This window comes from Pongo abelii, chromosome 8 (genome assembly GCF_028885655.2).
Source record: "Pongo abelii isolate AG06213 chromosome 8, NHGRI_mPonAbe1-v2.0_pri, whole genome shotgun sequence".
Lineage (NCBI taxonomy): Eukaryota > Metazoa > Chordata > Mammalia > Primates > Hominidae > Pongo > Pongo abelii.
This window is the reverse complement of record NC_071993.2, coordinates 3,948,603-3,974,427: the sequence shown is the minus strand read 5'-3', so window position 1 is coordinate 3,974,427 and position 25,825 is coordinate 3,948,603. Positions and strand designations below refer to the sequence as shown.

The 25,825-nt window shown below is 44.7% G+C and overlaps 1 long non-coding RNA gene across 1 annotated transcript; it reads right to left on the bottom strand.

Annotated features, from left to right (window-relative positions):
* Positions 1-420: 420 nt before the first annotated feature.
* On the bottom strand, positions 421-25,319 carry LOC129048148 (uncharacterized). Its single transcript, XR_008510247.1, has 3 exons — positions 25,166-25,319; positions 3,300-3,615; positions 421-556 (listed from the first exon to the last, which is right to left on the bottom strand). It is a non-coding gene; the product is annotated as an uncharacterized LOC129048148 (long non-coding RNA).
* Between the last annotated feature and the right edge of the window lie 506 nt (positions 25,320-25,825).

Here is a 25,825-nt window from a genome sequence, read left to right as displayed (position 1 = left end):
GGAAACTTGGCATGAACAAATTGGCATAAACATTGGCCGGAAGCAGTTTTTCTATCTAAATCTGAGAAAAACAGACTAGGTCATTTTCAAGTTATTTGTGTTATTCATGCATAAATAAAATGAAGCCTGACAGCTTCAAACAGTTGTTTGCTTTTGCACTCTTCAAAAATAGATTGGATCCAAGAAAAGTAACATTTGGTAAACAAATACTCCATGACGGACTGTAAAAAAAACGAAAGGAAAAAAGAGGGGAGTGCAGTACATTAAATAGAAAGGGAAGATGGAAGCGTTTCAAAAGTCACTTTGTGTCAGAAAGTGGAGTCAGGAAAGGTATTATTAGGTGATTATGTGGTTTCTAGAGGCAAATTTAGAGATTCCTCTGGACTCTAAATTAATAGTGTAAACAAGCAGAAAACAAGCTTTCAAATAACATAATTTTTTTTTTTTTTAAGATCTGAAGCACATCTAAACACACAAGGTAACTAAATATATGATGTTCAGGCAAGGAAGAACCAAGTGATTTCTAAATATGTTTTCTAACAGCAGTAGGCTTGGCCTGTAAAACAAACACAAAAAAGTTTAAAAACTGCGGGAAGAGAAAAATAAAATATAAATGATATATTAAAACATCTTGGTTAAAAACAATAGCATCAATGTCTGATCTTTCCGCTCATCTATGTATCGAATTAAGTTTAGAAGTGCAATTTGTGGGTTTTGAATTCCAGCAGCCAGTAGCAGCTCTCTAAAGAGGGAAAGTGATGGTGCCGACCGCTCCCCAAAGAATGCCTTTTTGGCAAATTTAAAAGTCAGCCTTGACGTCAAGTGACTCCTGAGAAGGCTCCGAATTGAGTTCTGTGAAGCGTGGGCAGATCGGACTTTCACTCTCGAAACTCCGTCGGGGGATGACTACAGACACAGTTTAGGGCAAAATAAAACCAAGCCAATTCAAACAGAAAGTAAAAATAAGTCAGAGAGGAAAGAATGTGGAGGATGGACCAGGCCTGCTGGGGCCTGCGCTCTGTAACAATCGCCCTTTGGGGAAGGAGCTGTCTCATGGGCTTGCTTTTTATTGATGTTCCTTCCTAACGGTTGTTAGCAGCAGTTAAATCCATATGGTTGTTCTTGGCAAAATGTATCTTGTCCTCTATTTGTAAAGTGTTGTTTCACCAAACTATAGGCAGAGTAATAGAATTCTATCATTGGAAGTGGAAGAATTTTCCACCTGGGGATTTCACCTGAATGACACCTTTGGCCATTACCTGGCTCTTAGGATCAGCATGGTTCCATCCACGTGGTAATTCAAGCTAACAATTATCTTGGGACACATGTCAAAACTATTAACTCCCCAGGATGATCCATGGTGTTGATTCTCGGGTGGGTGCTCCCAGTGTTTCCTCCTTCAGAGAAAGCTATGAAGTCACTTGTTCACCCTAATATCAAGATTGTTCCAGCAGGGCGCGGTGGCTATGAAATCACTTGTTCACGCTAATATCAAGATTGTTCCAGCTGGGCGCCGTGGCTCACGCCTGTAATCCCAGCACTTTGGGTGGATCACATGAGGCCAGGAGTTCAAGAGTAGCCTGGGCAACATGGCGAAACCTGGTCTCTACTAAAAATACAAAAATTAGCTCATTATGGTGGTGCCTGCCTGTAATCCCAACTACTCAGGAGGCTGTGACAGGAGAACCGCTTTAACCCAGGAGGCAGAAGTTGAAGTGAGCTGAGATTGCGCCAGCCTGGATGACAGAGCAAGACCCCATTTCAAAAAAAGAAAAAAAAAAAAAAGATTGTTCCTATAGCAACTATAGCAATGCCATGTCATTGAGGATTCCAATTTGTCATGTGCTTCCTGGATAGGTTTTTACACCCTAGAGAGTTCACTTCCACATTGAGAAGTATGAATAAACACATTCAATGACTCCATTGAGATTATTCTTTAGAGATGAAGAAATTAAAGACCTAGGGCATACTCTTGGGGTTCCACAGACCAGAGACAAAACAACTCAGCAATTAACAGGCCTCATAGAAACGAGATTGGGAACCCCTCAGCATTTCTGCAGAATTTGCAGTTATTTCTAAGTATATTCCCTCCAGGTGCACGGTTAGCTAATCTCACCAGTCCCATAGATTCCTTGAGGGACTGGTTTACATCTTATTTTTGTATTCAGTTCCTAACACCGTGCCTGACACTCTCCAGGGCTTTGGCAAAATACTGATGCTATGATATGAGTTAGCATTTCTATCTATAAATAGAGAGAGAGAGAGAGAGAGAGGTGTTTTGGTTTTGTTTTCTTTTAACAGACTGGGGAAGAAAAATGTTTGGAGGCTAAAATAAGATTTGCACCGATCAGCGTAAATGAGTGAGTTGTCTGGAAATGCCACATTGTAGATCTGAAATGCCATTATCTACAGGGAGCAGGTGCCCTCAATTGGGGGCTTGATACAGTTTGGCAGTGTCCTCACCCAAATATCATCTTGAATTGTAGCTCCCCATGTGTTTTGAGAAGGACCTGTTGGGAGGTAATTAAATGATGGGGCCAGTTTCCCCCATAATGTTTTTGTTTGGACACTATCATCAGAGAGAACTGATGACTTCTACAACAGTCTGCTCTTCAGCTAAATATTCCACCACCAACAGACTTTGGGTTTTGGGGAGTTAATGGGGCACTCAGATGATTACTGATGGAAACTCCAGGGGAAGTAAGGGTGGGGAAGAAGTGTAGCTTGTAAAAAAAATTCCCATCTTTTAGTCCTTAACTTACAACTGGGGGAAAAGTATTACATTTTAAATCCAACCCACAGAAAGGAAAATTCATCAAAATCTCCAAGCCGAATGGGATCTGCGACCCTTTCCATGAAGACAGATCAGATAGGCCTGGCGCAGCTTTCTGCTCTGCTCCCCAGAGCTGTGCAATGTGTGGTCCTTGGGCCATTCCTGCTGCATAAATGTGCATTCTTTGTATTGGAACCCAGAGTGTAGGAACTAGTCGCTTTGACAGAGAATCAGGCTGGCCCTGCATCCGTGTTAGACATTGCTGTCCTTTTCTTAAGGTTTCTTCATTGTTACATAGTACATCTTGGGAAATGAAACAGAAAGCTAACTGCAGTGTTAATTCTTGGAACCGGCATGAAAACGAAGAGGAGAAGTGACACAGCGAAAGAGCTTACGTTTGGGAATCAAAGACGTGGATTCATTTTCTACCTCTGTACTTGCAGGATTTGTGCAAGATTTTGACCCATTGCTTAACCCATCTGAGCCCCAAGGATCCTGACCATAAAATGAGGCTACTTCTTCCTACCTCTGGACAATGTATGGATTGGTTGGGGTGCAGAAAAAATTGCCCTGGATGTCCTCTTTCCTTTCTGGTGCCTATCTTCCCCACCAGCAAACTCGGTGGCCTGGACCTCCAAATGTATCCTGACTCTGAGCTGCGTGATTTCTTTTTCTTCCAAGCCACAACCATCTCCATTCTGGACGGCATCCATGTGCTCCTAAAGCTCTCCTGCTTCCTGTCAGACTTCCTGACCATCTCTTCCCCAGGGCACCGTGGGATCCAATGGCATGAACCACATCACCTTATGCCTACTGAAGACCCTGCTTGGCTTCCTAATGCTCTGCAGACAAAAGAACCCATGAACACCCAAGCAGAGGCTGGGCCCTGCCCGGTTCTGGCCTCCATCACCCCTCCCCTCTGCCCATGCCCCCTCACCCCTCCCCTCTGCCCATGCCCCCCACCCCTCCCCTCTGCCCATGCCCCCCACCCCTCCCCTCTGCCCATGCCTCCCCCACCCCTCCCCTCTGCCCATGCCCCCTCACCCCTCCCCTCTGCCCATGCCTCCCCCACCCCTCCCCTCTGCCCATGTCACCCCTCACCCCTCCCCTCTGCCCATGCCCCCCCACCCTCCCCTCTGCCCATGCCCCCCCACCCTCCCCTCTGCCCATGTCACCCCTCACCCCTCCCCTCTGCCCATGCCCCCCCACCCTCCCCTCTGCCCATGCCCCCTCACCCCTCCCCTCTGCCCATGCCCCCTCACCCCTCCCCTCTGCCCATGCCCCCTCACCCCTGCCCTCTGCCCATGCCTCCTCACCCCTCCCCTCTGCCCATGCCCCCTCACCCCTCCCCTCTGCCCATGCCTCCCCCACCCCTCCCCTCTGCCCATGCCCCCTCACCCCTCCCCTCTGCCCATGCCTCCCCCACCCCTCCCCTCTGCCCATGTCACCCCTCACCCCTCCCCTCTGCCCATGCCCCCCCACCCCTCCCCTCTGCCCATGCCCCCCACCCCTCCCCTCTGCCCATGCCCCCCACCCCTCCCCTCTGCCCATGCCCCCCCACCCTCCCCTCTGCCCATGCCCCCTCACCCCTCCCCTCTGCCCATGCCTCCTCACCCCTCCCCTCTGCCCATGCCCCCCCACCCTCCCCTCTGCCCATGCCCCCCCACCCTCCCCTCTGCCCATGCCCCCCCACCCTCCCCTCTGCCCATGCCCCCCCACCCCTCCCCTCTGCCCATGCCCCCCCACCCCTCCCCTCTGCCCATGCTCCCCCCACCGCCCATGCCCCCCACCCCTCCCCTCTGCCCATGCCCCCTCACCCCTCCCCTCTTCCTATGCCCCCTCACCCCTCCCCTCTTCCCATGTCACCCCTCACCCCTCCCCTCTGCCCATGCCCCCCCACCCCTCCCCTCTGCCCATGCCCCCCCACCCCTCCCCTCTGCCCATGCCCCCCCACCCTCCCCTCTGCCCATGACCTCCCACCCCTCCCCTCTGCCCATGCCCCCCCACCCCTCCCCTCTGCCCATGCCCCCCCACCCCTCCCCTCTGCCCATGCCCCCCCACCCTCCCCTCTGCCCATGCCCCCTCACCCCTCCCCTCTGCGCATGCCTCCCCACCCTCCCCTCTGCCCATGCCTCCCCCACCCCTCCCCTCTTCCCATGCCCCCCCACCCTCCCCTCTGCCCATGCCCCCTCACCCCTCCCCTCTGCCCATGCCCCCCCACCCCTCCCCTCTGCCCATGCCCCTCACTCCTCCCCTCTGCCCATGCCCCACCCATCCTGGCCTTACGCCTTCAACTGCCTAAAACACACCAGGTGCCCTCTGGCCCCCTCTGGCGCCAGCTTCCCCTGCCTCCAGCCCTTGCCACAGACCTCCCATGCCTGGCGCTCCCAATGTTTACTTCTCATGTAGAATCTCTCCTCCTTGGAGACATGAGATTGAGTCTTGATCTTTCAAACCAAAGGAGCCTCCACACCTCTCTCCCCACCAAATGCTTTATCCATTTCCTTTGAATCACTCACCTGAATTCTGTTTGTATTTGTCAGTGCCCCCAGAGTGAAAGTGCAGGGCCCTACATGAGCCCAGAAGGTGCTCTTCCCCGAAAGTCTGGGAGAGAAGAGGCTCCTGGAGGCTTGTGAAGCCCACCTGCATGGCAGGTGTGACAGCCGGCAGGGCCCCTCCTGCACCCCGTCCCTGTGCTGCGCCCGGTGCCATGAAACCACTGGACAACTATGAGACAATTGAGCTCATTATTATAAAATAATCACATTTTTCTACTGTAAACTTATAGTAATATTCCAGTTTAGACAGAATGAAGAGCATCCAGAGAAACTGAACAATGAACTCCTGAGATGGACCGTGATTCCCGCGTATGGCTTCGGTGGTCACTGGGCAAGATGTGCACACAAGCAAGAGATGGTGAATTGTGAACGCTTCTGGCAAGTGCTCTGGCTGGACTGTATTTTCAGAGCTTTGTAAATTACCTAATTCCTTTTGCATAAGAACATTAATGATGCGAGGAGGCCAGTTACATTTTCAGTTATACTTTATTGCATTTTAGAGGGAAATGATCTATTATGGTTGAATTTGCAAAGCTGGGTATTTCCAAAGGTCATGGGATTTGTGCCCCACAGCAGGAAAGGCACACAGTAGAGCCAGCTCTTTACTGCCTGTCTGAAGGGTGACTTGGTCTGTTACCTGGTTTTGGTGGCGTCCCCAGGTTCACAGCCAGTCTGCCTCACTTCCCCTTACTGGGTGCGTGGCTGTGGACAGAGGGTGAAGACACAGATGTGGAAGTGATGGAATCTCAGCCTTGAGACACCCTGCAGCAATGCCGGACAGGATGAGAGAGTTGTAGGCAGGAACGAGTCCAGCCGGGGCTGCGGGAATGACTCTCAGGACGTGACACAGCTTTCCATATCACAAAATACAGGAGAAAGCTGTGCTTTTGGGTGGTACAGTTTACAAGGGGTCCAATCTGTTAAATGTAGAATGCTTCAGTCTTATTTCTTGGCTGCTTCTTCACAAGAAGAGCTCAAGGATCGCCACCTGGAAAAGCTAAGACAGACGTTCATCTTCCCTCTCATCTGAGCCAGCCAGCCCAGCAGGAGTAAGGAAGTGGCATGACTCCGAGTGCTTGGAGGAAAAGGCCAGGCATGCTGCTGGAGGCTCCACGATTGAACCCGAAACCTACTCTCCTCATCTGTTTTGTGTTGCTTAGAATACCTGGACCTGGGTAATTGAGAAGAAATAAAATGTATTTCTTATGGTTATGGAGGCTGAGAAGTCCAAAATTGAAGGGCCACATCTGTTGAGGGCCTTTTCCTTGGTGGGGCCCCTCTCTGCAGAGTCCCAAGATGGTGTGGTGCATCACATGATGAGGGGCTTGAGAGTGTTAATGTGTTAGCTCTGGTCTCTCTTCCTCTTCTCACACAGCCACCAGTTCCCCACTCATGATAGCCCATTAATCCATTAGCCCATGAAAGTATTAATCCATTGGCCCAGTGCAGTGGTTCATGCCTGTAATCCCAGCACTTTGGGAGACTGAGGTGGGCAGATTGCCTGAGGTCAGGAGTTCGAGACCAGCCTGGCCAAAATGGTAAAACCTCTTCTCTACTAAAAGCACAAAAATTAGCCAGGCATGATGGTGCATGCCTGTAGTCCCGGCTACTCCAGAGGCTGAGGCAGGATAATTGCTTGAAACTGGGAGGTGGAGATTGCAGTGAGCCAAGATCACGTCACTGCACTCCAACCTGGGTGATGACAAAGACCAAGGAAAGCATTAATCCACTCACAAGAACAGAGCCCTCTTGACCTAATCACTTCTCAAAGGCCCCACTTCTAAATACTGTGGCCCTGGGGATTGAATGTCAACATGAGTTTTGGAGGGAACAAATATTCAAGCCACAGCGCCTTCCTGCTTCTTCTCCCACCCGCCATTCCTTGGCAGGTGTATCAGGCTCATAACTCATGGCTCAGTTTCTTCAGGCTGTTTCTTTGATCTCTGATGCCACCCCCTTCCTGCTCAGCCTCCAGGGCTCTTGCCAAATGTCATAGGTGCAAGGACGTCTTTCCAGAGCCTCCCCTGGAATGGAGACATTAGCCTCCCTTTAGCCTCCAAGCATGTTGCTGCCTTTGGATTCCGGCCCTCACGTGATTCTCACCGTTACTTGGCCACCCTGGTCGTGCAGGCCTTCCTAGCATATGGTGTCAGGAAAAGCGAGGCTTGATGCCAAGCCTAGCACTCATAGATGCCATCCCCAAGCTCCCAAAGGCTCTCCCCATCCCGAGTACTCGAAGACTTCATTTCAGTCATGGAATTTCCTTCTATAACAGCTTCCTCCTGTACTGTGGATACAGGTCATGTTTACACATTTCCTTCTGCAGGCTCGTAAATCTCCTGTGCACAAAAACAGGCCTCATTTGGTTCCTTACAGCACCTAGGATGATATTTAGTGCATAATTGTGTTCAATAAAAGTTAGTTGAGAAAATATGAAATGAAGTAAGGGAAAAGCTCATTCTCTTTAGGACTAAGCAGATATGTCTTTCCTACCCCAAGAAAGAAATATGTTTGCCAAACTATTTCAACATGAATTAATCAATCATGATTCATAGTTTATGTAGTTCTTCCTAGATAGATCAAATCAAATCAAAGTCTCATTTCTTTTAATGTAGCAGGGCACAGTTGACACCAGTATGCTGCACCTAAGGAAAGGCAAATGGTCTGGAGCGAATACATGCACAGACATAGTTTTTTTTTTTTTTTTTTTTTTGAGATGGAGTCTCACTCTGTCTCCCAGGCTGGAGTGCAGTGGTGTGATCTCGGCTCCCTGCAAACTCCACCTCCTGGGTTCACGCCATTCTCTTGTCTCAGCCTCCCGAGTAGCTGGGACTACAGGCACCCACCACCAAGCCTGGCTAATTTTTTGTATTTTTAGTAGAGATGGGGTTTCACCATGTTAGCCAGGATGGTCTCGATCTCCTGACCTCGTGATCTGCCCGCCTCGGCCTCCCAAAGTGCTGGGATTACAGGCATGAGCCACTGCGCCCAGCCCAGACATAACTTTTAAAATGAGCCTTCTACTCTTTCTCACCCCTCCCTTTCTCCTTCTCCTGGTCCCAGCTCATTCCACCCAACAAGTTGACTTTCTATCAAACGATCTGTCACTTGAAAGGAGGCAGGATTTCCATATTTACTTGGGAATCTACAGACCATAGAAAGCCCTTTATTTTGACGGCTAGCAAGGCATTTGCTACATTTATAATGCATGATTGCCATTTTTCTGCAGGTATTCTTTTCTCCATTTAGAGAAACATCCTTCAGAACTCCAATGTCTTATCTTTGTGTCATCCAGAGTGCCACGCAGAGTGAATGTGAAGTCAATAGATGGGTAAATTGCATTCATCAATTTTAAATGTCATTGTGATATATCTTTTCAATATGTGTAATAATATATAAAATACACATGGAATCTAGTTACAGTCAAGTTGACAGTCTCTCGTGGGGACAATTTAAGTATTAAAAGCTGTAAATATATATTTACTAGTCCTTTATTTTGCTGTTGTGTATTTTGGTAGTTTCTCTTACAATTCTCTTAATAACTGCTTTAGTCTCTGAACATAATAAGTGTTATATATTTATTTATATATTTGTATTTTTTCATTGTAAACTCAGTTAAAACATAAAGGAATCGGGGCAAAAGCAAGACAAAACTTTTTCTGTTGAAATGCAAATAAGTAGATAATGTAAACCCAGACCAAAATGCACCTTATATGCTATTACGTGCACAGTTAATGATGCTTGCGCAGGACGTAGAACAGCCAGGCACTCGGCCAGCTCTATGAAGATGGGTGGTTATCACCAGATATTGCTGGACTTAAAATAGTATAGTGTGTCTGTGTGTGTGTGCGTGTGTGTGTGTTTAAATGTGCACATACACTCAGAGGTTTGTGTTTATTTTTCTGGAAAAATAATCAAGAAAAAGCAACAATTTTGGGGGAAGAATGTGATGAAGGGAAAAGTTTATTTTATAGCTGTCTAGTCTGCTTAAATGTTCTATGTGAAAGTCACTTATTGTTAACCATGAAAAAAGTCAGTACAAGTTATCTTGGTGCATCAAAATCACACTTCTTTATAAGCCTCTGTATTTTAAAATCAGCTAAAATCGATGGTGTTTTGGGGGGTTTCGTTTTGAGACAGAGTCTTGCTCTGTCCCCCAGGCTGGAGTGCAGTGGCACGATCTTGGCTCATTGAAGCTTCTGCCTCCTGGGTTCAAATGATTCTTCTGCCTCAGCCTCCCGAGTAGCTGGGACTACAAGCGAATGCCACTATGCCTGGCTAATTTTTGTATTTTTAGTAGAGATAGGTTTTTGCCATGTTGGCCAGGCTGGTCTCGAACTCCTAACCTCAAGTGATCCTCTTGCCTTGGACTCCTGAAGTGCTGGGATTTCAGGAGTGAGCCACCACATCTGGCCCTAAAAACAAGTTATTTTAAAATAACTAAGTTATGACCTATTTGGGGCTTTGATTAATAGATAAATATATGAATGTAGATAATTTACTTAAATCTTACATATTCTTTTAACACCTTTCCTGTACTTTATAAGTTGACATCGCTGTTTCCACTGACTTGCTGAATATTCTGTGGCATGAAGTAGAGAGTTTCTTTGCAGATCTTCTATGCTGGTGCGGGATGCTCTAGATTCCTCACCAGGTGCAGGCAGTGGGCAGGCCACCATGTGCTCTAAGCACCCAGCATAACTGAGCCAGCCCTGCTGCTGAAGGGAATCCCAGGAGACAAAAATCACCTGCTTTGGTTGCTGGCACCTTCATCGCCCAGGAATTTTACAGTTAGTGTGCTAACTGCTCCGAAGCTTATAATCATTTTTACAGTCACCTACCACTTTACACATGCGTGAAGGAAAATACGAGCTCAGACACACCGCCAGGTCAGGGAGGCGTCTTTGCTGACTGCCATCAGAGGGCCCAGCTGCAGCTTTGCCAGGTGAATTTTCTTCTCACCCACAAGAATTTTAAAAAGCAAAGACGGAGATGCCTACATCTAGAAAAAGAGCTTCTTGACATGTGCTCAGGGTTTTCATGAGGAATGAATCGTGTTGGGAAACCCCTGCCTACTGGCCACCTTATCTATGCTCCCAGCACTGAAAACTCTGAGAATTTTCTTCCTCTGCCAATTCCAAGAATGTAGCACATTGCATCACGTCCATTCTCAAAATGAAGGCCCACCCGTGGGAATAATTTAGAATATGCTGCAATGGGAGGGGGACGAGGTTGGGAGGGTAACAGTTTTGGGAAACTGTTATTTCTTTGAAAAAGATGATGTGCTGTTTCAGCAATTTTGGCAATGTATTACTATTTCAAATCTCTTTCAACCTAAATTTGCCAGTGGTGCCTCAGACATATTAATATTGGAGATCTCCTTCTTTGTTAAAAGGAAGGTAAGCCCTCCTATCTCATTACCAAAACCACAAAGTTTTGGGATAAAAGGAGTGATGTAATACAGCCCCAATGCCTCCTCTCCTAACAGTAGGGGTCATACCCACCTCCTCGTGATGATCGCACTAAAATTAAAGAATTCATGCAAAGTGCACAGAACAGCAGGTGGCCAATAGCTCTTTGTCCACCACGAAGAACAACACCAACAGTAACAGCCTCTTAGTCGTATGATCTGAGATTTGAAAGAGCTTGGGAAAAAAGATAGTTGTGGAGAGAATTGTGGATGATTCAAAGTGTCTTGCTCTACCACATTCCTCTCCATGTATCCATATTTATAATTATTCTGTGACACATTTCAGATGGTTTTCATTCATGAAGCTCTCTGGAATGTACACCACGTATATAAGAATTATAAAGGAAGGAGAAGTACTCGGCCTGGAGAGTATATATACATATATAATAAGATATATATGGCCAAGGCGGGCAGATCACGAGGTCAGGAGATCAAGACCACCCTGGCTAATATGGTGAAACCCTGTCTCTACTAAAAATACAAACAAAAAAAAAAATTAGCCAGGCATGGTGGCATTGCACCTGTAGTCCCAGCTACTTGGCAGGCTCAGGCAGGAGAATCACTTGAACCCAGGAGGTGGAGGTTTCAGTGAGCGGAGACCACGCCAGTGCACTCCAGCCTGGGAACAGAGCGAGACTCCATCTCAAAAAAAAAAAAAAAAAAAAAGATATATAAAAATCATATATTTGTAATATATAATAATATAAAATAAGGAGATAAGTAATTCAAGTCGATAAAATGCATTTATTCCATTAAAAATATTATTACAATTAGGATTCAGATTTTACTGATATCTCCATCGCTGGCATTAAAACAAATCTCTGGACTAGTATAAACTAATTCAGAATTATTTTTTGCTTGCTTCCTCAAAAGATCTCTTTTCCTCTTTCTGCATTGCAGCTGCCTGTGTCTGGGTTCCTGGCTCCTGTGTGGCGACGACCCCTTCATCCCATGCCTCCCGGTGAATCCCAGACTCTCCAGTTCTTAGTTGGCCTGGCCCTCGAACTCTGACTGCAAGCCTGTGGCTCACCTGGATTCCACATTCTAGGACCTGGAGTTTCTTCACTTTTCACTGCCTGAGCCCCACAGCACTCCGTCCCCTTCTCATTGCTGTTGCTCTACTGTTTCCTGTGGTCCCTGATTATGTTGGGCCTCTCAGAGGCTTCGGGTAGACTTTTCTACTAGACTATGAGGCTGTGGCTATCTGCATGTACAACACAGGAAGGCTTTTGTGGTGATTACAGTGATGAAAACCTTTGTCCCAGCATATAGGCTGAAGGATAATTTGACATGAGGGTGAGATTTGACTCCATTTAATTGGACATTAAATGAAACACATAGCATGCCTTTATTTGGTATTTAAATTGTATCTTAGAGAAAATGCTTTACATGCTGTGTGCAGTGGCTCACAACTGTAATCCCAGCACCTTGGGAGGCCAAGGTGGGTGGATCACTTGAGGTCAGGAGTTTGAGACTAGCCTGGTCAACATGGTGAAACCCTGTCTCCAATAAAAATACAAAACTATCCAGGTGTGGTGGCACACACTTGTAATCCCAGCTACTCAGGAGGCTGAGGCGGGAGGATCACTTAAACCCGAGAGGTGGAGGTTGCAGTGAACTGAGATCACGCCACTGCACTCCAGCCTTGATGACAGAGCAAGACTCCGTATCCAAAAAAAAAAAAAGAAGAAGAAAATACTGCATATTCATAATATTTTTGTCTGACATTTGACATTTTGAATATGTGGTATTATAATTCTATCATAAACAGTGGCCCAAGAACCAACATGGAACTTGGGAAGTTTTTCCCCATAGAAACATAAAGTTATTTACAAATTAACCTTTAACATCCATCAGTTTGTACACTGGGAACTGATTTTACACAATTTTTACTCTGACCCACAGGTCAAAAGCGACATCATCACCTCCTGAAGGCAAGTCCACACTGGGCCCCAGGAGCTGAGCTGTTGCTTTTCTAGATGACACATTTCCTCACATGCTTCCATCAATTCTTTCTGTGGTCACCACACTCCATGTTAATTACCACATCCTTTGCCTTGCTTGTATTGGATTCTATTAGTGGCTCAGCCTAAACTCTAGACAAAATTGAGTCATCCCGCTCTACTCTGACATGGGATAGTCAAGAACAACTATGTGGAGACCGTATTTGGTGATACCATGATATTAGAGACAGAAGCTTGGGCTGGGGGGAAGAACAAGCCATTGAGCAGTGCCCTTCCCTTTCCTTCCTTGAGGAATTCTTATCAATGTGAGGTCGTTAATACCTGAAAGACCAAGAATAGAATAGGGGTTTTGGAATGAGGTGCCAGGCAGGTAGGAAGAAAGGGTTGGAAATGTTGACATGAGCCCCACCCAACTCATCAAGGGAGCGCATTTGGGTTTGAGCCCAAAGCTCTCAACAGATGAAACCCCATCTCTACTAAAAGTACAAAAATTAGCCAGGCGTGGTGGTGGGCGCCTGTAATCCCAGCTACTCAGGAGGCTGAGACAGGAAAATAGCTTGAACCCGGGAGGCGGAGGTTGCAGTGAGCCAAGATGGCGCAGGTGCAATCCAGCTTGGGTGACAAGAGCAAGACTCCATCTCAAAATAAAGAAAGAAAGAAACCAGGTGGGCATGGTGGCTCAAACCTATAATTCCAACACTCTGAGAGGCTGAGGTGGGCAGGTTGCCTGAGGTCAGGAGTTTGAGACCAGCCTGGCCAACATGGTGAAACCCTATCTCTACTAAAAGAACAAAAAAATTAACTGAGCATGGTGGCATGCACCTGTAATCCCAACTACTGGGGAGGCTGAGGCAGGAGAATCACTTAAACCCGGGAGGCAGAGATTGCAGAAAAAATAAAGAAAGAAAGAAAGAGATAAAAAGAAACCATTTCTGGAGTGGCCTCTCTCCATGCATCCCTCAAGAACCCACAGAAAATGATCAAGTTGGGGGTTCTGCATCCAAGCCCACCCTCTCAGCTTCTTGCTTTCTGCCTTAGATAAGGCTAAAAGATCACGATGTGGCAATACTCCTTGGAAAATTCTTAATAAATACATAGAAGTGTGCAGGGCAGGGCAGCCAAGGTCTGTACATCCCAAGTCTATGCCGTGAAATAGTTCAGAATAATCATTCCAAGACTGTCCCACAAACACACAGCAGAACTGAGACAAACAGTGAGTTTTCACGATTGTTACAAACAACAACCAGCTGTGGGACGTGGCTGGTTCCCTCTTCCCTACGGTGCTACAGGCACCATTCCTCAGCCTTAGACATCAGCCTGTTATTCCGGCAGCCAGGCACTAGTGCTTCACCTCGGCAGGTGCCCTTCCATACCCACAGGTCAGCCAGCGACCCACCCTGGACAGATAAATGCCCAAAAATGGGTAGGGATTGGTAAGAAAGCAGGAAATCATCTCTTCTTGAGATCCAGGAACTTTGCAGAGGCCACCTTTTCTACTACGCAGAGAAAGCATGTCTGAAGATGAAGCCAGCATTATGTGAAGCAGAATTGCAAGACACACACTGAAAGACAGAATTCCAGTAATATTATCAAGCTTCTGGGTTTGGCAGCACCTAAGGACAGCCCACTCCTGGGGCTTCTACCTTACCTGAGCCCCTTTGGTTTATTCTAACACGATCACCGGGCGTGGTGGCTGACGCCTGGAATCCCAGCACTTTGGGAGGCCAAGGTGGGAGGATCACTTGAGGTCAGGAGTTTGAGACCAGTCTGGCCAATGTGACAAAAGCCCAACTGTATTAAAAAAAATACCCCCAAAAAAATTAGCCAGGCATCGTTGTGAGCACCTGTAGTCTCAGCTACTCAGAAGGCTGAGGCAGGAGAATCACTTGAACCTGGGAGGTGGAGGTTGCAGTGAGCCGAGATCGTGCCACTGCACTCCAGCCTGGGCAATAGACTCCATCTAAAAACAAAAAAAAAGGTGTATTTTTGCTACTTATTATTCTAAGATTCCTGACTACTGCTCCATGATTTTTTGAAACAACACATTGTAGAAATCATATAAAAACAAGAACTGCAGGCTATATTCACAAAGGGTCAATATCAATCATGCAAACTGCCTCTTATCCATTTATCACTTCTTAATTTCATAACACAGAAAATTAATACCTTATTTTTGAAATAACTTTTAGTTCTTGTAAGGATCTTCTAATTAAATCCTTATGCAATTTAATTGAAATAACACCAGAAACACATGGATTTGTCAAATAGTCAATGTGTATTTTTATAGCACATTAATTTTTTTTTACTCACCTAATAACGCTGGGTAGTTTTCTCTTTAAGCAAAATTAGCAGGTGAGATCTGTGTACTAACAAGATGAAATTGCCATATCGGCCATCAGTTCTAGGTGGTGTGAATCCACACAGACCCTATGACTTAGAGAATATGAGGTGCCTAGTTCAAGGTGAGGGTTCATCTACATACAGAGAGGGAGGAGGCTGTTCAGAAAAAGGAACATTTTCTTTTCTTTTCTTTTCTTTTCATTTCTTTTCGTTTCTTTCCTTGTCTTTTCTCTTCTTTCCTTTTCTTTTTTGAGATGGAGTTTCACTCTGGTCTCCCAGGTTGGAGTGCAATGGCGCAATCTTGGCTCACTGCAGTCTCCACCGCCCAGGTTCAAGTGCCTCAGCCTATCTCAGCCTCAGCCTCCCGAGTAGCTGGGACAACAAGCACATACTACCACGTCCAGCTAATTTTTGTATTTTCAGTAGAGACAGGGTTTTGCCATGTAGACAAGGCTGGTCTCAAACTCCTGACCTCAATTGATCCGCCCACCTCAGCCTTCCAAAGTGCTAGGATTACAGGCATTAGCCACTGTGCCCAGCCAGAAAAGAACGTTTCTAACCTATCCCAAGTGTATCCTTGTCTAGAGCAACACCAGAATATCACATCAAAGTGGAGGCTGCTGGGAAACATCGTTTCGGTAGGGAGGGGTTAATGGACGAGGGTGGAACACGTCTCCTAAGGCAGCCAAAGAAATGGGGACGTGCAGGCACCAAAGCACAGGGCGTGTGTTACGTGATGGAGAAAAAGAAGATCTTACTAGGTGAGAGGAAAAGAAAGAGGGAGTAAATATTTGTCACTGCTATTTAAAAATAAAATTAAAAAGAGGCCAGAAGCAATGGCTCACCCCTGTAATCCCAGCACTTTGGGAGGCCAAGGCGGGTGGATCACCTGAGGTCAGGAGTTCGAGACCAGACTGACCAACATAGCGAAACCACGTCTCTATTAAAAATGCAAAAATTAGCCAGGTGTGGTGGTGGGTGCCTATAGTCCTAGCTAGTCGGGAGGCTGAGGCAGGAGAATCGCTTGAACTCAGGAGGCAGAGGTTGCAGTGAGTTGAGATTGTACCACTGCACTCCAGCCTAGGTGACAGAGAAAGACTCTCTCTCTAAATAAATAAATACTAAAAGTAGATTTCCTCTATGAATTTACTTGAATCTTTTTGTCTATCAAGGCACAATCCAATGATCCCAACAAATAATTCAGCACACATTACTACAGCTATGATCCAAATGTCAAAGGGGAAAGGTGAATTGAGGGAGAAAAATATGTGTGTGTAAAATAGTGGATGTGTACAGTGGACTCAGCACTGAGAAAGAAGAGGAAGAGAACTTAAGATGACCACATTTTCTTCTATCCATCATCTCAAATAACATTTGGAAAACAATTTTAGTAATTTTACTTTTAAGATAAAGTAAAATACTGCTAAATGCAATTCTGTTTCAGTGGGTGTAAGCTTTACTTTATAAACAGAGTGTATTGTTCTATATTCTGCATTCTGAAATTCTTAAATAGTTGATGTGTACAGTGGACTGCAGCACTGAGAAACAAGAGGAAGAGAACTTACGATGACCATGTTTTCTTTTATCCATCATCTCAAATAACATTTGGAAAACAATTTTAGTAATTTTACTTTTAAGATAAAGTAAAATACTGCTAAATGCAATTCTGTTTCAGTGGGTGTAAGCTTTACTTTATAAACAGAGTGTATTGTTCTATATTCTGCACTCTGAAATTCCTGCACTTGGTAATGAGAAGCCATCAGTGAAATTTGCTTGCAGCTAAATTAAAGCCCTCAATCAGCTTCTGACTATGCCAGTTAGTCTATTATAAGAAAGTATTTCTTTTTAACATAATATTATATGTATATGCTCTTGCAGATGTAGGTCTTAGAAGTTTGAGAAGTGCATGATTTATGCATAGTCTTTCAAAAAAGAAACTTTAATAGCACTTTTGATTCATAAATGTTTTGTTTTTTTCCTAACACTTTAACAGTAGAATACAGATATGGATCATCCCCAGTCATTTTTTTCATTTATGTATACAGTTGTAGGTAACCCCATTTATTTGGAAAGTGACTGTGTTGTATTTAGACAGAGCAAATTGGGAAACAGAAGTACTGTAAATGTGAACTGCATGTGCTGTGTGTAGCTCCACTCTGGCATCCTAATAATAGCAGAGTTTCTGAAGCTTAGGTATATTCTTGGAGTGACCCAATTCACTCAATCACTTCCCAGATACAATGAGAGACTACTGAAGGGTCCAGGACCCTGGCAGATTGGAAGCCTTTGTCCACATTTCAGAATATCTTTGTTCCAATAACAATAGGTGACATCCTGCATAATACAGGGCCATTTGTACAACTGCCTACCAAAACTTCCTGTTTAGAATGATGCAGAGGGATTTCTGAAAAGCCTGGATAGGTTAGTGAGAAAGGAAGCCAGACAACACTGGGATTTCCAGGATTTTCTGTCCTTGAAGATGAAGCCAAATGTGCAGAGGTCAGGAAAAATGGTGCTATTTCAAAGGGGCAACCAACACCCATTGTTAGGACTGAGTTTTCACCTCAGTGAGCTAGCCAAAGCTATTTAGAAGACAGACATGCTTGTAACTCAGCTGGATCCAAGCACTTTTTTATAGCTCACCAAGCATCCTGCTTATCTTCTTCAAATTTGAAGCTAGACATTGAGATGGTCCTTTTCCAAAGACCATCATGTATGAAAATAAAACAAATTTTCCTCAAATTCTTGAAAGTGTATTATTGCAGTTTAATTTAATTTTGGTGTTTAAAACTTGTCAAATAAACAATACAAAGCAATATATCTTCTTAACAAAGTATCACTACACAACAAAGTTGGAGTCATCGCAATTCCTGATTTAAAATTCTGCTACAAGTCTGGGTGCTGTGGCTAATGCCTTTAATCCCAGCACTATAGGAGGCCAAGGCAGACAGATTGCTTGAGTCCAGGGGTTCAAGACCAGCCTGGGCAACATGGTTAAATGCCATCTCTACCAAAAAACCACAAAAATTAGCTAAGTGTGGTATGTGCCTGTGGTCCCAGCTACTTGGGAGGCTGAGGTGGAAGACTGCTTAAGTGCTTGAATCCGGGAAGTGGAGGTTGCAGTGCACCACTGCACTCCAGCCTGGGTGACAGAGCAAGATCCTGTCTCAAAAAAATGAAATAAAATTATGTTACAAAGCAATAGTAATCAAAACAGTATGACACTGACATAAAAGCAGACACATAGCCAAGTGAAACAAAGGAGAGAGCCCAGAACTAAATCTAAATATATGTGGTCAACTAATTTTTGACAAAGGAGCCAAAAAAACACAATGGGGAAAATATGGTGTCTTCAATAAATGGTCCTGGAAAAACGGAATCTCTAAATGCAAAAGAATGAAATTGGACCCTTATCTTACACCATACTGAAAATAAATTCAAAATGATAAAATAGCTAAATATATGACTGGAAATCATAAAACTTTCAGAAAATAACATAGGGAAAACTTCTTGACATTAGTCCTGGAAATGATTTTTAAATATCACATAAAAGCTCAGGCTACAAAAGCAAAAATAAATAAATGGGACCACATTAAACTGAAAAGCTTCTGCACAGCAAAGAAAGCATTCGTCAAAATGAAAGGACAACCTACACACTGAAAAAAAATTGCAAATTATATATTTGACAAAGGATTAATATCCAAAATTTATAAAGAATTCTTATAATTCAATAGCAGAAAGACAAATAACCCAATTTAGAAACAGGCAAGGGAGCTGAATCAACGTTTCTTCAAAAAAGACTTAAGAATGGCCAACAGGTATGTGAAAGGGTGCAAAACATCACTAATCATCAAGGAAATGCAAATTAAAACCACTATGAGATGGCTATTATGAAAAAGACAAGAGATAACAAATGTTGGCAAGGGTGTGCAGAAAAGAGATCCTATTACACTTTTGGTGTGTATGCAGATTGGTACAACCACTATGGAAAACAGTATGGAGGTGCCTAAAAAACTTAAGAATAAAACTAACATACGAACCGCAGTTCCTCTTCTGGGAATATACCCAAAGCAGATGAACTCATCACTTCATAAAGACATCTACACTCCCATGTTCGTTACAGCATTATTCACAATGGCCAAGATATGAAATCCACCAAAGTGTCCGTCAATGGACAAATGGATAAAGAAAATGTGGTATAAATATATATGTAATGGAATATTATTCACTCTTAAAAAATAAGGGTGTGCTGTCATTTGCCACAACATGAATGGACCTAAAGGACATTATGCTAAGTGAAGTAAACCAAACACGGAAAGAAAAATGTTACATAATCTCATTTATATATGGAACATAAGGGGAAAAAACACAGAGAGATAGAGAGTAAAATTGAGATGACCAGTGGCTGGGTGGGGTTGGGAGAGGAAGTGGTGAAATACAGGTCAAAGAATACAAAATAGCAGGTATGTAGGATGAATAAGGAGTCTAGATATCTAATGTACAACATGAAGACCAAAGCTAAAAAGATTAGATCGTGTTAGTTTTTGTTAAGTAGATTTTAGCTGCTCTTATCACACAGAAAAAGTAACTATGTGAGATGATAGATGTGTTAATCTGTTTCATTATTGTAACCATTTTACTACCTATATATATATCCCATAATATTGTGTTGTAAACTCAGATATACACAATAAAGTTTTAGTTGTTGTTGTTTTCACAGGAAGTCTCACTCTTGTTCCCCAGGCTGGAGTGCAATGGGGTGATCTTGGCTCACTGCAACCTCTGCCTCCCGGATTCAAGCGATTCTCCTGCCTCAGCCTCCTGAGTAGCTGGGATTACAGGTGCCTGTCACCACGCCCAGCTAATTTTTATATTTTTAGTAGAGATGGGGTTTCACCATGTTCCCAGGCTGGTCTCGAACTCCTGACCTCAGGTGATCCACCTGACTCGGCCTCCCAAACTGCTGGGATTACACGCATGAGCCACCACGCCTGGCCTAAAGTTTATTATTATTATTTTTTTAAAGTCCTTTACCCACTAAAAACAAACAACAAAAAACTATCACTAGAGAGTAATGCATATTTCTGGGATTGGTTCATGGGACCAAAAGAGAGATCTGGCAAACATACGAATCACTCAGCCTTTTCAGCACCTAGCAAGCATTTACCTAACAGAGAGACTCTGCACTGTGGACCTTGGGCCTAAGCATGGGCTGCACATGCTCTCATGTCACAGCTCTTCCCTTACTGTACAGCCATGAGATTTTGAGCAAGTTGCTTCTCTTCACCAAGCCTCTGCTTCCTCACTGGTAGGACAGAGACAACAAGAGCACCTTGTGTTTTGAAATGTAGGAAAAACAGATATGCAGACCATGCAATGGCCCTACCCACTGCAAATCCACAGAAGGGACACTCCTCGCATGGATTCTCTTGAGAATCGGGGGTTAAAGTGACAGCCCCACAACATCTCCATATTTCCAACAGAGCTTTCCAAAGAGTTTCCAAATGGTCTAAATCCTTTTGGATAGTGACATGTATACCACAGTGGTGCTTGTCTCTGAGATCAGTCTTGGTTTATATGGAAAGAAAAGAGGTTTCACTTGAGGTTCATTGATGCAATACAAAAAAATGAAAAAAAAATTATTTGGCAACTTTTTTGTTTTGAATAAAGAATACAGTTAGGATGAAAGCCTAAGAACACAATAAAGCTATAAAGCATATTCTCTAATAAAATAGTAGCTTAGATGTATTGAGCAGTTAGTCTAGGAAAGGCACTGCTATTCACTTTATATGCAATCACGTCTGTCATTCTCACACCAATCCTAGGAGGGAGAAACCAATGTTATCTTAATATAACTAATGAGAAAACTGAGGCTGCCAAGCCGTTGAGAATCTCACCTAACACCACTCAGCTTGTAAGTGGGAAATCAGCCTTGAAACCTAGACAGTATAATCCCAGCACTGCCCACCATCCCACCACACTCTGTGGCCTAACAGGATGAACTGTGCCTCTCAGCGGAAATTTCATGGACCCTGGAATTGGAGCATGGAATCAAATCACATAGCTTTACCTGGGAGGTTGGAGGAAGGCCTCCTGTAGCATCTAGGTCTCATAAAAATTTTATAAATATGGGCAGACCAGGGAGTATTTCATCAACTGGACCAGTATCAAGGCTTCCAAAGAGATCCCAGTATCATTCCTAACCAACCATGTGAACACATGCATGTTACTAGCCTCTCTGAATCTCAGTAACTCACCTATAAAATGAGAATGAGAATATCCCACTCCTAGAGTCCTGGGAGATTGGAAGACATCATCTGCATGAAATCCTTACAGAAAGCGTGACAGGAAATGCTTTACACTGGTTTTTCTTGACAATTCTTGATCTTTAAGTTTTTTTAATTTTATTTTATTTATTTTTTGGAATGGAGTCTTGCTCTGTCACCCAGGCTGGAGTGCAGTGGCGCCATCTCAGCTCACTGCAACCTCTACCTCCCAGGCTCAAGCGATTCTTGTGCCTCAGCCTCCAAAGTAGCTGGGATGAGAAGCATGTGCCACCATATCTGGTTATTATTATTTAACTTCTAAATCCCCACCAGCCTGGATAAACTCACATCACCATTTTGCCTAAATCTGCTAGTTTAATAGGCCCCAACTGTTAATGCAAAGAGAAAATAACTGCATGCTGTAGTGTTGTCTGATTTCTGTGGTGTAAATTTGAAGCTACTAATGGCTATGATGAGAATATTTACACCATGGAAATTGGCCAACACTACAAATCAGAGTTGTTTGTGTTTTTTTGTTTTGTTTTGTTTTGCTTTTTTACCAAAATACCACTTTTCTTTTTTGTTTTTTAACTAGAACCTTCATCACCAGTTCATCTGTCAATTCATTAAATATTTATTGAGAAAATACTATTCCTGGGCTTGAGGATAGACTAGTAAATAGGAGAGGCAGGGCTCTGCCTTCATGGAGCCTACGTTTTACTGAAAGGTGACAAATCATAAACAAGTAAATTGGTGAACTTGACAATTTCAAATTGCAATACAAGGTAAGAAGAAAATAAAGTAAGTGTAGAGTGTGACTTGGGGAGGAGAGGCCATCACTCGGGGGCTATAAGGAAAGGCACGTCTAGGAAGGTGACACCTGAATAGAGCAGAGGATGGCAGGGAGCCAGCCACAGGAAGAACCGGGGCAAGAAAATTCCGGGTGGGAGCACATGCATGCAGAGGCTCTCAGGTGGGAGGAGACATAGCTGAGCCTGGAAATGCAGCCAGCATGCCACCGCCAGATGAACACAGGGCGGCCGTGTGATGATGGTGGCAAGACAGGAACGAGAGCCAACCCTGACAGGGCCTTGCAGGCCACACTGGGTGGTGCTTGAGTGGCACCAGCAGGTGCATCTGCAGCTCCAGCTGAGGCTGGATGAGGCAAGTGTTGGAAGAGATGGGGGGCTTCGTAACATGCTCCCATCTGAACCCTTGCTCTCACCTAATAAAACCCTACTCTGTTCTCATTATCAGTTTAGTGGTATCAAGTCCAGGACCAACGCAGGCACTTCCCCAGATAAAACACCAATAGAGATTGTCCATGGAACCAAATGATCTCCAAACTGAATCAAATGAGCTAGGAGACAATTGATCTTGAACAAGAGACAAGAGAAGTTTGGATATCCGCTACCAGTAGGCACTCTGACACAGTATTTTGATTATGAGGTCATGTTGTACAACAACCAATTTCTCTAACTTGACAGGTACCAGATGCACACACTTGAGTTGTGTTGATAGAAGCTCAGCTGTATCCAGTGACTTGCGACAGGTATCTGTTTCCTTCTTTATTTCAATTGCATCTTTGCCCTGTTTCGGAACCCTGTCTAATGTCTACAATCGTACTCTAGAAATACGTTGGGCAAGTGATTCAACACTGCGATTCCTCAGGCTCCTCATCTATAAAACGGGCTAATAATATAATAGTACATGCTGGAGTGGGCAGTATGAGGCCTGGATAAATTGAGTTGATGCTTTTACAAGCCCTTAGAGCAATAACTGACACAGAGTTAAGTGTCCAATAAATATCAACTAATAAATTGATTGCTAATCAACACTTCTCCATGTGCTCTTTATGGAACTTTGCTCTAGAAAAAAAAAAAAAAAAAAAGCAATCACAGAATTCAGGAGCCTGAATAACCTGTACAGGTTGAGCACCTCAAGTCTGAAAATCTGACATCCGAAATGCTCCAAAATTTGAAACTTTTTGAACACCAACATGATGCTGAAAGGGAATTCTTATTTGGAGCATTTCAGATTTTGGATTTTTGAATTTGTGATGCTCAACTGATAAGTATAATGCAAATATTCCAAAATCCAAGATGATGTGATTGAAATAAGGAAGAAAACAGATATCTGTCACAAATCACGGGACACAGCGGGGCTTTCATCAACCTGTCCCCCTACCTGTGGCTGTGAAAATCTGAAATGCTCCAAAAAAATCCATAATTCAAAACTCTTCTGGCCCCAAGCACTATGAATAAGGGATACTCAACCGTCCTATTGTTTAGCCACCTTCTGCCCTTGACTGGCGAAAGTCCCCCGGGCAGGGGACTAAGATTTTCTTCCCTAGGAAGCTTTTCATGTAATTCTTACTTCCTCCTGCTCAGTCCTCTACAGAGAAGGGCAGAAGATCAAAGCCGGTTTGGTTTGCTCAAGGGCAGGTGGTTCTTACTCTCTAGCAACACAGTCCCAGTGCCCTAAGCCTTCTGGTCAACCACTCTTCATTATTTTTGCCACTTTATCCAGAAAAGTTGGGTTTCTTTGCATCCTTTTTGAAATATGTTAGAGACATGAGCGCAACCCATGCCCTTGGACAGAGGTGTCCTGTCAAGAAGGCCCCATCACTGGGTCTAGGTCCTGTGTGCCACTGAGGTCCCTGTAAAGCCCTTGTTTCCCAGCCCATCTGTCTGGGGTCACTTCTGACCCCAAGCTCTTTTCTTCCAATATTTGCACCTAACAAACCATTTTTTTCTTGCATTTGTACTGTTTGAATTTCATCAAGCATATATTCGCGTTTGTTCCAATGGTAAAAATAATGTTTTACCATTTACCTACTTTTTTCAAAGGGCATAGGTCCTCTAAATACTAAGGGGTAGGCAGTGTGCTGAGGGCTGGGGCTACCAAGGTGAGTCAGACAAACCCCTGAGCGTGCTGTGCTACCTGCCCGGTGCAGGAAACAGACATCCGAATAGACCATGGGAAAGAAGTGGGTTCTGTGAAGGTGAACAAATGTCCAGGAGGGACATGGGAGGCTGCCTCCAGGGTTGATCTAAACAGACCCCCACGCCCATCCCAGGTTTTCTGGGGGTTTTACTGTTGCTGCCGCTGATGTGAAAGGCGGTCCATGATGTTGGTGCTCTCCCTTCCTCTCTCTTCCATCCTTCCCAGAACTCTCTGCCTTGGGCCAGGCAAGCTCAACGTTAAAGAGCGGAGGAAGAGATGAGAAAGAATGAATGAATATTGGCCGGGTGCAGTGGCTCACGCCTATAATCCCAGCACTTTGGGAGACCGAGGCTGGTGGGTCACCTGAGGTCAGGAGTTGGAGACCAGCCTGGCCAACATGGTGAAGCCCGTCTCTACTAAAAATACAAAAATTAGCCAGACGTGATGGCACAGCCTGTAATCCCAGCTACTCAGGATTCTGAAGCAGGAGAATCGCTTGAACCCGGGAGGGAGGTGGAGGTTGCAGTGAGCCAAGATCGTGCCACTGCAGTCCAGCCTGGGCAACAGAGCGAGACTGTCTGGAAAAAAAAAAAAGAAAGAGAAAAGAAAAAAAAAGAATGAATGAATCTACTTCTTCTTCTGTTAAGACAAAAAGGCCCCAAATAATATTTTCCAGAGGAAGAGATAGAAGAAGTAATAGCAGCTGAGAGCACCTAGAAAAAAACAGCACTTCCCAGCTGTAGCTCTCTCCAGTGAAAACGCCGAACTCAGTGCAAGCATTGTGAAGTCGCAGGCGAGAGAGGCCAGCTCAGGAGGGCCCCCTGTCCGCCCCAACAGACCCCACCCACAATCTCGTCCGCACATCTGCCCATGGAACAATGGCACTCCAAACTCCTGCTCCAGATCCTCATCTTCAGCTATCAAATCAGAAAGATGAACGTCCACAGGCAACGCAGAAAAGATCATAGAGATCCCTACCCAAGTTTGTCCTCTTGCTCAAAGAAAGAAGGTCGTGCATTCAGGACAAGCAACGACTTGTTGTAGCTTATCTCCTTCAATCCCAAATAGTTCTCATAGTTGGCTGAGGGAGGAGAGACCAGCCGCCTGTAATACCATCTATGATGCCTGCTCCCTTCTCTCCCTTCCAACATTTCTCCTTGACAACCCCACACCGAGAATAAACAGACGGGAAGGCAATGATGAGCTACAAAGTTTTGAGCAACAAAGCAGGTCAAGTGGGGAATGAATACTCCCCAGCAACACACAGAGGATCCGATTCAAGAGTTCATTGTGAATATAGGCACATAGGTTAAGGCTGCATACACCGAAAATAAAAATAACCATGCCTGATTTCAAGACTTTGACAGAAGAAAATTACTCAGATAGATACAGTGGTCATCTTCACAGCCTTTTGAGCTAGCCAATATTCACTTCAATTGCCTGAAGTTTGCAGTAACTCGCTCTGGGTTCTAAAAGACACAGTGGGCTCACTGTCCCCCTTTGGGTGT